This window comes from Octopus sinensis, linkage group LG19 (genome assembly GCF_006345805.1).
Source record: "Octopus sinensis linkage group LG19, ASM634580v1, whole genome shotgun sequence".
NCBI classification, from domain to species: domain Eukaryota; kingdom Metazoa; phylum Mollusca; class Cephalopoda; order Octopoda; family Octopodidae; genus Octopus; species Octopus sinensis.
In genome coordinates, this window is record NC_043015.1 from 34260463 (window position 1) to 34269680 (window position 9218).

The window sequence follows — 9218 nt, forward strand, 5'->3', positions numbered from 1 at the left end:
TAGCGTGGACACAAACTTGACCTAGTTCGATATGGTTATTCAATAAGTTTCTATGTTTTCTATGCTTAGCTGTCATACTCGGTAATTCCCGGAAAAGCGGGGCTTATCCCTTGGTTCCGCTCTCATAATTGTTTCGCTAATCCGATAACAACAATACAAAGACATGTAACCCTTAAAACGGTTTTTGTGCATTTACAGAGAATACTGAACAGTCTTACACAGGATCTTGTTTTTAGGAATTCCCAATAAGTTATAAATACCCAAATTGTGAAGTCAGTTATTAACCAAACGCGGAATTGCTTTGACCTCCCATAGCTTACACTCGGGTGTCCAGGTCAAGTAATGCTTCATTGTAAATGGCGTTACTGAACGTGGCAATTTCCGCTGAGGTTTACCTTTGAATCCTTTCTAGATGTCCTCTGCTGAGCTGGTTTTGTGGATCGCCCAAAGCTTGTGAGGTTCACGCAAGCTACATGTCATCAACAAGATAGAAAATAGTTGGCGCAGTTGACTTAGTGCTGTACTTACTGCTGCCTCCTCCAGTGTCTGGCAGCAGTGTTTGGCGCAGGCTTCTCTGTAGGTCGTGCAGACTTCCCATTGTGTCTTCAAAAGTCTGAGTCGATGCGCGCGCACACACACTCACACACTCGTACGTACGTCTGTGTGTGTGTGTAATAATCGTTACTGCTTTATTTACTCTCATAAAATAATCAAATCTGTATCTACTATGTTGTATATACTACAATATTTGTTTCTCTACATGCATGATTAAAGTAACGCGACTAGTATTATTCAACCATTCACAATCAGAGTGCGTAGCAGCAACGATTCTCAAACTGGCCTAAAGCAGAATGCATATTCCTCATAAAAATTACTAGCAAAACGTCTTGCCCTACTTTTTAAAGAAAGAAGTCAATAAAATACAATTTGTAGTTAACCTGTTTTCCTTCACCGTGGTGTTAGACAAGTTTAAAATGTTTAAAGCAATCTGAATTGTTCATAGCATTTGTCTCTCTTCAATCCAACCAAGATTCATGTGAGAAACAATTGCATTACAGCATGTTACATTAACCCCAGCATTTGACTGGTACTTTAGTTTGTCGACTATAGAAGAATAAAAGGTAATATCAACTCTAAACGTAAAGCGCCGTGACACAATGCTGTCGTCATAATTCCAGCAATTCAGTTGGTCAATCGCCCTAAACTCTCACTCGACTGCTTTACCGACACATAAACATACGTGCATACACACACATGTGTGTATGTATATATGTTATGTTATGTTATGTATGTATGTATGTATGTATGTATGTATGTATGTATGTATGTATGTATGTATGTATGTATGTATGTATGTATGTATGTATTGTATGTATGTATGTATGTATGTATGTATGTATGTATGTATGTATGTATGTATGTATGTACGTATGTATGTACGTATGTATGTATGTATGTATGTATGTATGTATGTATGTATGTATGTACGTACGTATGTACGTACGTATGTATGTATGCATGCATGCATGAATGCATGCATGCATAAATGCATATATGTATGTATTTAGACAGGCAGGTAGACAGGTAGGTAGGTAGACAGGTAGGTAGATAGGTAGGTAGGTAGGTAGGTAGGTAGGTAGGTAGATAGGTAGGTAGGTAGGTAGACAGGTAGGTAGATAGGTAGGTAGGTAGGTAGACAGGTAGGTAGGTAGGTAGGTAGGTAGACAGGTAGGTAGGTAGATAGGTAGGTAGGTAGGTAGGTAGGTAGGTAGGTAGGTAGGTAGACAGGTAGGTAGATAGGTAGGTAGGTAGGTAGACAGGTAGGTAGGTAGGTAGGTAGACAGGTAGGTAGGTAGATAGGTAGGTAGGTAGGTAGGTAGGTAGGTAGGTAGGTAGGTAGACATGTAGGTAGATAGGTAGGTAGGTAGGTAGACAGGTAGGTAGGTAGATAGGTAGGTAGGTAGGTAGGTAGGTAGGTAGATAGGTAGGTAGGTAGGTAGGTAGTAGGTAGGTAGGTAGGTAGGTAGGTAGGTAGGTAGGTAGGTAGGTAGGTAGGTAGGTGTGTATTTATGTTTACATGTATGTATGCTTGTATACATTCGTATGTATGCATGCGAACATGTATCAACGTACACATATACGTATGTATGCATGCGAACATGTATCAACGTACACATATACGTATGTATGCACCGATGAGAGCAGGTATGAATAGCTTTGCATGTGTGGATCTTATTACATTGTGAAGTTCATGGATTTTTAAAATATATTTGAATAATACATTTGACAGCTTCTAGCTGTAATTTTCTGATTAGCTGTGTTTTTTCTGGTTTTGTGAATTTTAGCTTTTCAAGATTGTTATGCAGGTAACTAGTCACGTAGTCAATTGCTCTGGTAATTGCAGGTAGAAATCGAAAATTATGATCAGGATAAAGAAACTGCGGAATTTTCCTCAGTTCGGTAGGGATGTTCTGTTTTTAATTAACCTCTAACATTATACTGACATCTGGGTAACTGATTTCAATTACTGTGAAAGATAACATCTCTGTTGTTAGTGCAGAATAGACTACCTGCTAGAAATGTAGTCATACACGACCATTTGGTCGAATGCGTACAGCCTCTATTCTGATGACATTCTGCAACAGAGTTGTGCGACTTCTCTGGGTGCATATATTCGGTCAACAATCAGGGAATACTTTCCGATCTCGTTATGCTATCGGCTCCACTTATGCAGACTTGATCGATCCATGACAGGATTTCGACAGTGGTGGTCAGTCGATGTTGTTGAAGAGACATAAAACGCCATTCAAAGACTGGATGGATGTCAAGCTTCTGCTGTTTTGTTTTCCTTTTAAGGGATCTTTCTGTTCAGAAACCGAAGGAAACAGAACAGAGATCGCAAAACAACCAACGAACTTACAATTCTACTCCCATGGACTGAAACTCCATTACATCAACTTCTAGAAAGAATTTAAACTCAGAACGTAAAGAACCGGAAGGAATATTGGTATGCTAGTCACTCTCAGTTCATGCGCTTTCTTCAAGCTAATTAAGCTTATTAAATTATTCTACCAATAAAATCGGAAGAGTTTACTTTCTGTTAATGCGTAGACAATACAAGGAGACATTGTATGTAAATTCTTGTTTTTATCTTTCTATAGAGAGAGGGGGGAGAGAGGGGGGAGTGAGAGGAGAGAGAGAAATGCGTTCATACAGGGGTTGGACAAAATAATGGGAACAACTTAAAATTTCAGACAAATTTATATTTAAATGGAGTAGGACTGCCTTTGGCAGTAATTACAGCTTGAATTCTACGAGGTATGGACTCGTACAAAGTTTGAATTGTTTCCAAAGGAATTTTTGTCCATTCTTCAGCTAAAACAGTCTCCAGTTCTTGTAGTGATGATGGTGGAGGATATCGACTCCTTACTTGTTTTTCTAAAATGCACCATAAATGTTCAATAATATTGAGATCTGGGGACTGCAGCAGCCAGATAAGATGTTCATCTTCACTTGAATGTTCTTTGTGCTATTCAGTAACTTTAGCTGTGTGAATTGGTGCATCATCATCCTGAAAGATTGCGCATCCCTCCGGAAATAGTTCCGCAACCGTAGGATCAATTTGATCAGATAAAATGCTCAAATAGTCTTGACTATTAATTCTGCCATGAAGAGAAAACCATTGGGCTGCCGGATTTCCAAGATATAACGCCCCCCCTCCCCTCCCCCAGATCATCACAGATTCTCCTCCATGCTTAACAGTCGGAAGAAGGCAGTCTAGGTGAAATGCTTCTTTTGTCTGTCTCTACACGTATACTCGCCCGGTGATCAGAAATAAGGTAATGGATTACTCGTCCCAGAAAATAACATTCTTCCACTGCTCTAGGGACCAATTCTGTAGGTTTTTACTCTCCTCTAAATGCTTTGCAACGTTTGTTTTTGAAAGTAGTGATTTTCTGATTGCGGCCCTCCCGTGAAATCCAGCTTTGTGCAGCTCCCGGCCAACAGTTTTTGTGGAAACTGGGTTCACAAGGTGGTCATTAAGCTCTGCACTAACTTTGGGAGCTGTACTTTTATGATCCTTTCTAACAATTCGCGTAAGAGTCCGATGGTCCCTATCTGAAAGTTTTGGTTTTCTTCCGGGGTTTTGTTTCAACGAGGAGGTTTTTCCCTCTTTCTCAAAGGCTATCATTACTTTCGAGACAGTACTTCTTGATACACCAAACATTTCGCTTGTTTTCGTTACGCTAGCGACTGCCATACGAGCACCAACAATTTGACCTCTTTGAAAGTCCGATAGATCTGTCATTTTAATAAATTTTAATTACCTTTTTCTGATGATATCTCAAAAGAAACAACAATTTTAGCAAAACATATTAAACAATACTAATAATAAAAAAAACATAAAAATAAACAAGCTTTTGACGGTTTTATAGATATTTCAAAATTATGATGCTATGATGCTAGGTGTTTCCATTGTTTTTTCCAACCCCTGTATATGTGTGTGTGTGTTTGTAAGTAAAAACTATTTATTGCCAAAGACTTTTACTTATTGCTTCAGAGTAAAAAGACTTTTTGCTGGTTTATTTATGGTTTTTAAACTTCCAACTTGGTTCAACTTAATGAACGTGAAACAGTCGATGTTCAGGTTCGACTTCTGAGTTTTTGTCACTTGTTATTATGAATGTTTCAAATGGAAGGTGACGAACGGACAGAATCGTTAACAGGCTGGGCAGGTGAAATGCTTAGCGGCATTTCGTCTATCTTTATGTTCTGAATTCAAATACCGCCGATGTTGACTTTGCCTTTCATCCATTTGGGGGTCAGTAAAATAAGGACCAGTTGAACACTGGGGGTCGATGTAATCGAGTTAACTCCATCCCTAAAATTGTTAGCATTGTGCTATAAACTGAGACCATTACGAATGGTTCAAATATATCAGTTACGATACATCACTTGTGACGTGTGTTAGATTATTCTTTATTCATCAGTTAGGTCACACATTTTACGACACATCATATGTTGGGATTTATCTGTTACGAAGGTTAAGAACATGTCGTTAATAGGAGACGGTTTATCACACTCACTTGTTGCTTGGTATAACCACATGATTTTCTGAAACAACAGTTCAATAATGCCAGCAATTATAAGACATCAGTTCTAATACACGCATCATTTGTTTTCTGCAGACCATTATCATCTGCTGATAAATATTTTAGCTTTACAAAACTTTTTAAAAAAGTGAACATACGCACGTGATACTATTATATTTTCTCCAACATATTATTCAAACGACTTTGTAAAACGAAATTATATGCGTGTACATGTTAACACACGCACTTGTGTACATTTTGTCTTGATTGATATTGTAAAGATCTATTATATTCCTGTTTGAATTCTACTCTACTTCAAATCTTTATTCTCAGTTCACGTGCTTTAGGCAATACAAGGAGACATTGTATGTAATTCTTGTTTTTACCTTTCAACAAACCCATTGATTTATACATGCTGTAAGCCTCGGCGGGCTTACCACATTGTATACCTACAAATACACACACTTTATTAGTATATATATATATATATATATATAGGCGTAGAAGTGGCTGTGTGGTAAGTAGCTTGCTCACGAACCACATGGTTCCGGGTTCAGTTCCACTGCGTGGCACCTTGGGCAAGTGTCTTCTATCATAGCCTCAGGATTTGGTAGACGGAAACTGAAAGAAGCACGTCGTATATGTATGTGTGTGTGTGTATGTTTGTATGTCTGTGTTTGTCCCCCCAACAACCGATGCTGGTATGTTTACGTCCTCGTAACTTAGCGGTTCGGCAAAAAGAGACCGATAGAATAAGTACTAGGCTTACAAAGAGTAAGACCTGGGGTCGATTTGCTCGACTAAAGGCGGTGCTCCAGCATGGCCACAGTCAAATGACTGAAACAAGTAAGCGAGTATATATACACTCACTTAGGCGCTCACGTATACAGTTACATAAACATATACACATGTAAATGCTGTATTCTTCATTCCAAGTAGATAAGTTTGTAACCACCATGAATCTGGTGCTGCTATCAAATATGTCCTTTCTGCATCTTTTAATTAGGGTGTTATTTCAGGGAGTCCGGACACCTGGGACCTCTCTTAGACCGGACACCTGGGACCTCTCTTTGTCTGGACACCTGGGACCTCTCTTTGTCTGGACACCTGGGACCTCTCTTAGTCTGGACACCTGGGACCTCTCTTTGTCTGGACACCTGGGACCTCTCTTTGTCTGGACACCTGGGACCTCTCTTAGTCTGGACACCTGGGACCTCTCTTTGTCTGGACACCTGGGACCTCTCTTAGTCTGGACACCTGGGACCTCTCTTAGTCTGGACACTTGGGACCTCTCTTTGTCTGGACACCTGGGACCTCTCTTAGTCTGGACACCTGGGACCTCTCTTTGTCTGGACACCTGGGACCTGGTCGCAATGTTTACAATAGAATCACATGGTGGTGTTAAATTGAGCGACAGTTTGTACCACCCTAAAACAGACACAATCCATTCGATGGGGATGCCACACAATTTCAATCTACTCTATGTCTCACAAGGCTTAAGTCACCTTCAGGTTAAGGTAGAGAGAATCACACAGTGGGATCGAACTCGGAACTACACGACTGAGAAGCGAACTTCCTAATTACATCGCCATGCCTGCAGGAAGTTGAATGAGTGAAAGATAATGAATAAGAGAGGGAAAAATAGGGAAACTAGAGGAAAAAAATTATCACAAAGAAGGATCGGGGAAACCATAAGAAAAAAAGAAAATTAGAGAATTCAAGAATAGAGAAATGAATAAACAAGCAAGATTGAGAGAACGAAAGAATACGAAAGCGGAGGAATGAAAGATGGGCGGGATGAGAGAGGAGAAGAATAAGAAAGCGAAGGAAAGAGAGCGGAAGAGAATAAGAAAGCGAAGGAATGAGAGATTAGCGGAATGATGAAGTAGAGGTGTATTATTATTGAGACGGTCGTAGATGGCGCTGCTCTCGATATTCTCAGTGCAACATCTGACAGGGTGGAGCGGCAGCTGTATCACTGCTACCATGGCTACCCTGCAACCTTGGCAACGATCGGAAACATCAAAGACTTTGCCTTGAGAGTATTCTCTTAATGCTGTCTTGATTGGAGAGACACCAGTTTACTGTTGTTGTTGTTAGTGTCATTGCTGCTGCTGTTTTTGTTGTTGTTGCTAGGTGGCGGTAGTGGTAATGAGGCTGATGTTGTTAGTGTTGTTGTTGCTGGTGTTGGTGACACTATTGGTGTCGGTGGTGGTGGTGGCGGTGATACTGAATGAAAGTGGTGCTGATGGCAGCGACGGTTTTGCTGCTGCTGCTGCCGTGGTTGTTGTTGTTGTTGTTATTCCTGCTGCTGTATTGTTATTTTGTAGAGAAGATGCATAAGTCTTTCTCTCGTTCTCTGCCACAGAAGCTCCTTGGTGGATCTTGTTGATGTTATTGTTGTTGGGGTCTGTAGGGAAGAGCTGTACCCATGGCTTGGTTTGTAGGTCAGAGCTTTGCCCATAACTTCCGGCTAGCCTCCACCACAAGTGAGGTCGACACCGTTAATGTTCCTCTTCAGCGGTTACTATTTACAGCTGAAGCGAGAAACTTGAGCAGGGACGGTATTCCTTCCCTGCACACCTTTTTTTTTGTCTGCAGCTCTGGGGTTCAGAAAGGACTGGTAATAGAAGTTGAAGTGAAGTTTGGGGGCACAAACTGGACATGAGTGAACCTTGAATACCTGAGTGGGTGTGAGATGAGACCAGCTCCCAAGAAGAGAAGTCGCTGTAGTGGCACTAGAAAAGTCAGAGGAGAGATTGGGTGTCTCTAAGCGAGGGGACGGAGTTTGTTGGTGAGTGACTTGATGCCATTCAGCCTCGTGATCTCTCTTTCGGTGTGGTTTTTCTCTTGCATGAAGCATTGTCCCGGATGTGGAAGCAGTATTCGACTGTGGATTTTACCTGAGTTTTGTAGGAACGTAATTGTTGTTTAGGGGAATAAGTATTTTCTGATCCTGAAAAAAACAGTCTTTGTGATGCAGTTCGTGTTAAGGAGGTGATTTCGCCAAGAGAGATCCTGGGTGATAATGAGGGGCCTTGCATTTGGAGCAAGTTTCAGAGTCCTGATTACTTGTTTAGTTACGGTTTGGAAGAGGCAGAATAATGGGTTTTTAAGATATGTTGAGTGTTTGCGTGTTTAAGCTACAAAGGAGACCGACTTGAAACCATTACAGGATATTTTCGAGATGCCTTTTCATAGTGTCATTGTAGGAATATGGCTAGGTTTTAGTAGATGATACTTAGGTATGTAAAGCTAGTGAGGAATGAGAGTGATATCATCTGTGCAGGGATGGGTGCCGTTGGCGGTGGTGGAGAGTAGATCGCTGCTAAGGGACTTGAAATTGTACGAACATCACAACTTCACAGTTTTTCTTTACGTAAAATATATTTGCTCTCTCATTCCTTATGTAGTAGTAGTAGTAGTAGTAGTAGTAGTAGTAGTAGTAGTAGTAGTAGTTTTATGTAGGTAGAGGAGACACTAGTAACACTCTCATCTACACACGCGCATTGTTTCAAGCTATTTCTCATGGACGTATCGTCAGTGGTGCTTCTGGGTCGTAGAGGAGTGTCGGGTATTTTTCAATATCAGAACCCCTCGCCCGGCTGACCCAGCCGGTGTTGAATCAACACCCATCCTGCATTCCAGTAGCAGCAAGCCGCAAGTCAACCCTTTGTATCTAAAGTCATTTAATTGGTTTCTCTGCAGCTGTAGTAATGGAATGTATTGCCCTCCTTTTCTTGCACCATTAGCTCAAATCGAATTCGAGCTTTTCAGAACTAACTCCCCACAAAACGTTGTCAGCCCACTCCCCAGTTTGCTTGCAACATACACTCGCCGGTGATAACTTTTTCATTTTCAGCCCCTGAGATTTGGCCAGTCTTCTCTCATGTGCCTTCTCTATGTGTTCTTCGCAGGGCACAATCAGTTGCCACACCATCACCCATTTGATCCAATGCGAGAAGATAGCTATGTCTGAGCAGGGTGTCGTTGGTATGATGAGCTCTGGCAGCTTTAACTGTTTGAAAAGACCCACTAGAAAAGTGATGGCTTCCGTCCTGAGGAGGGGATTATTGAACTGAATGGATTGAGCACCTTGTCATATCATCAGCGGAAGCAACCATC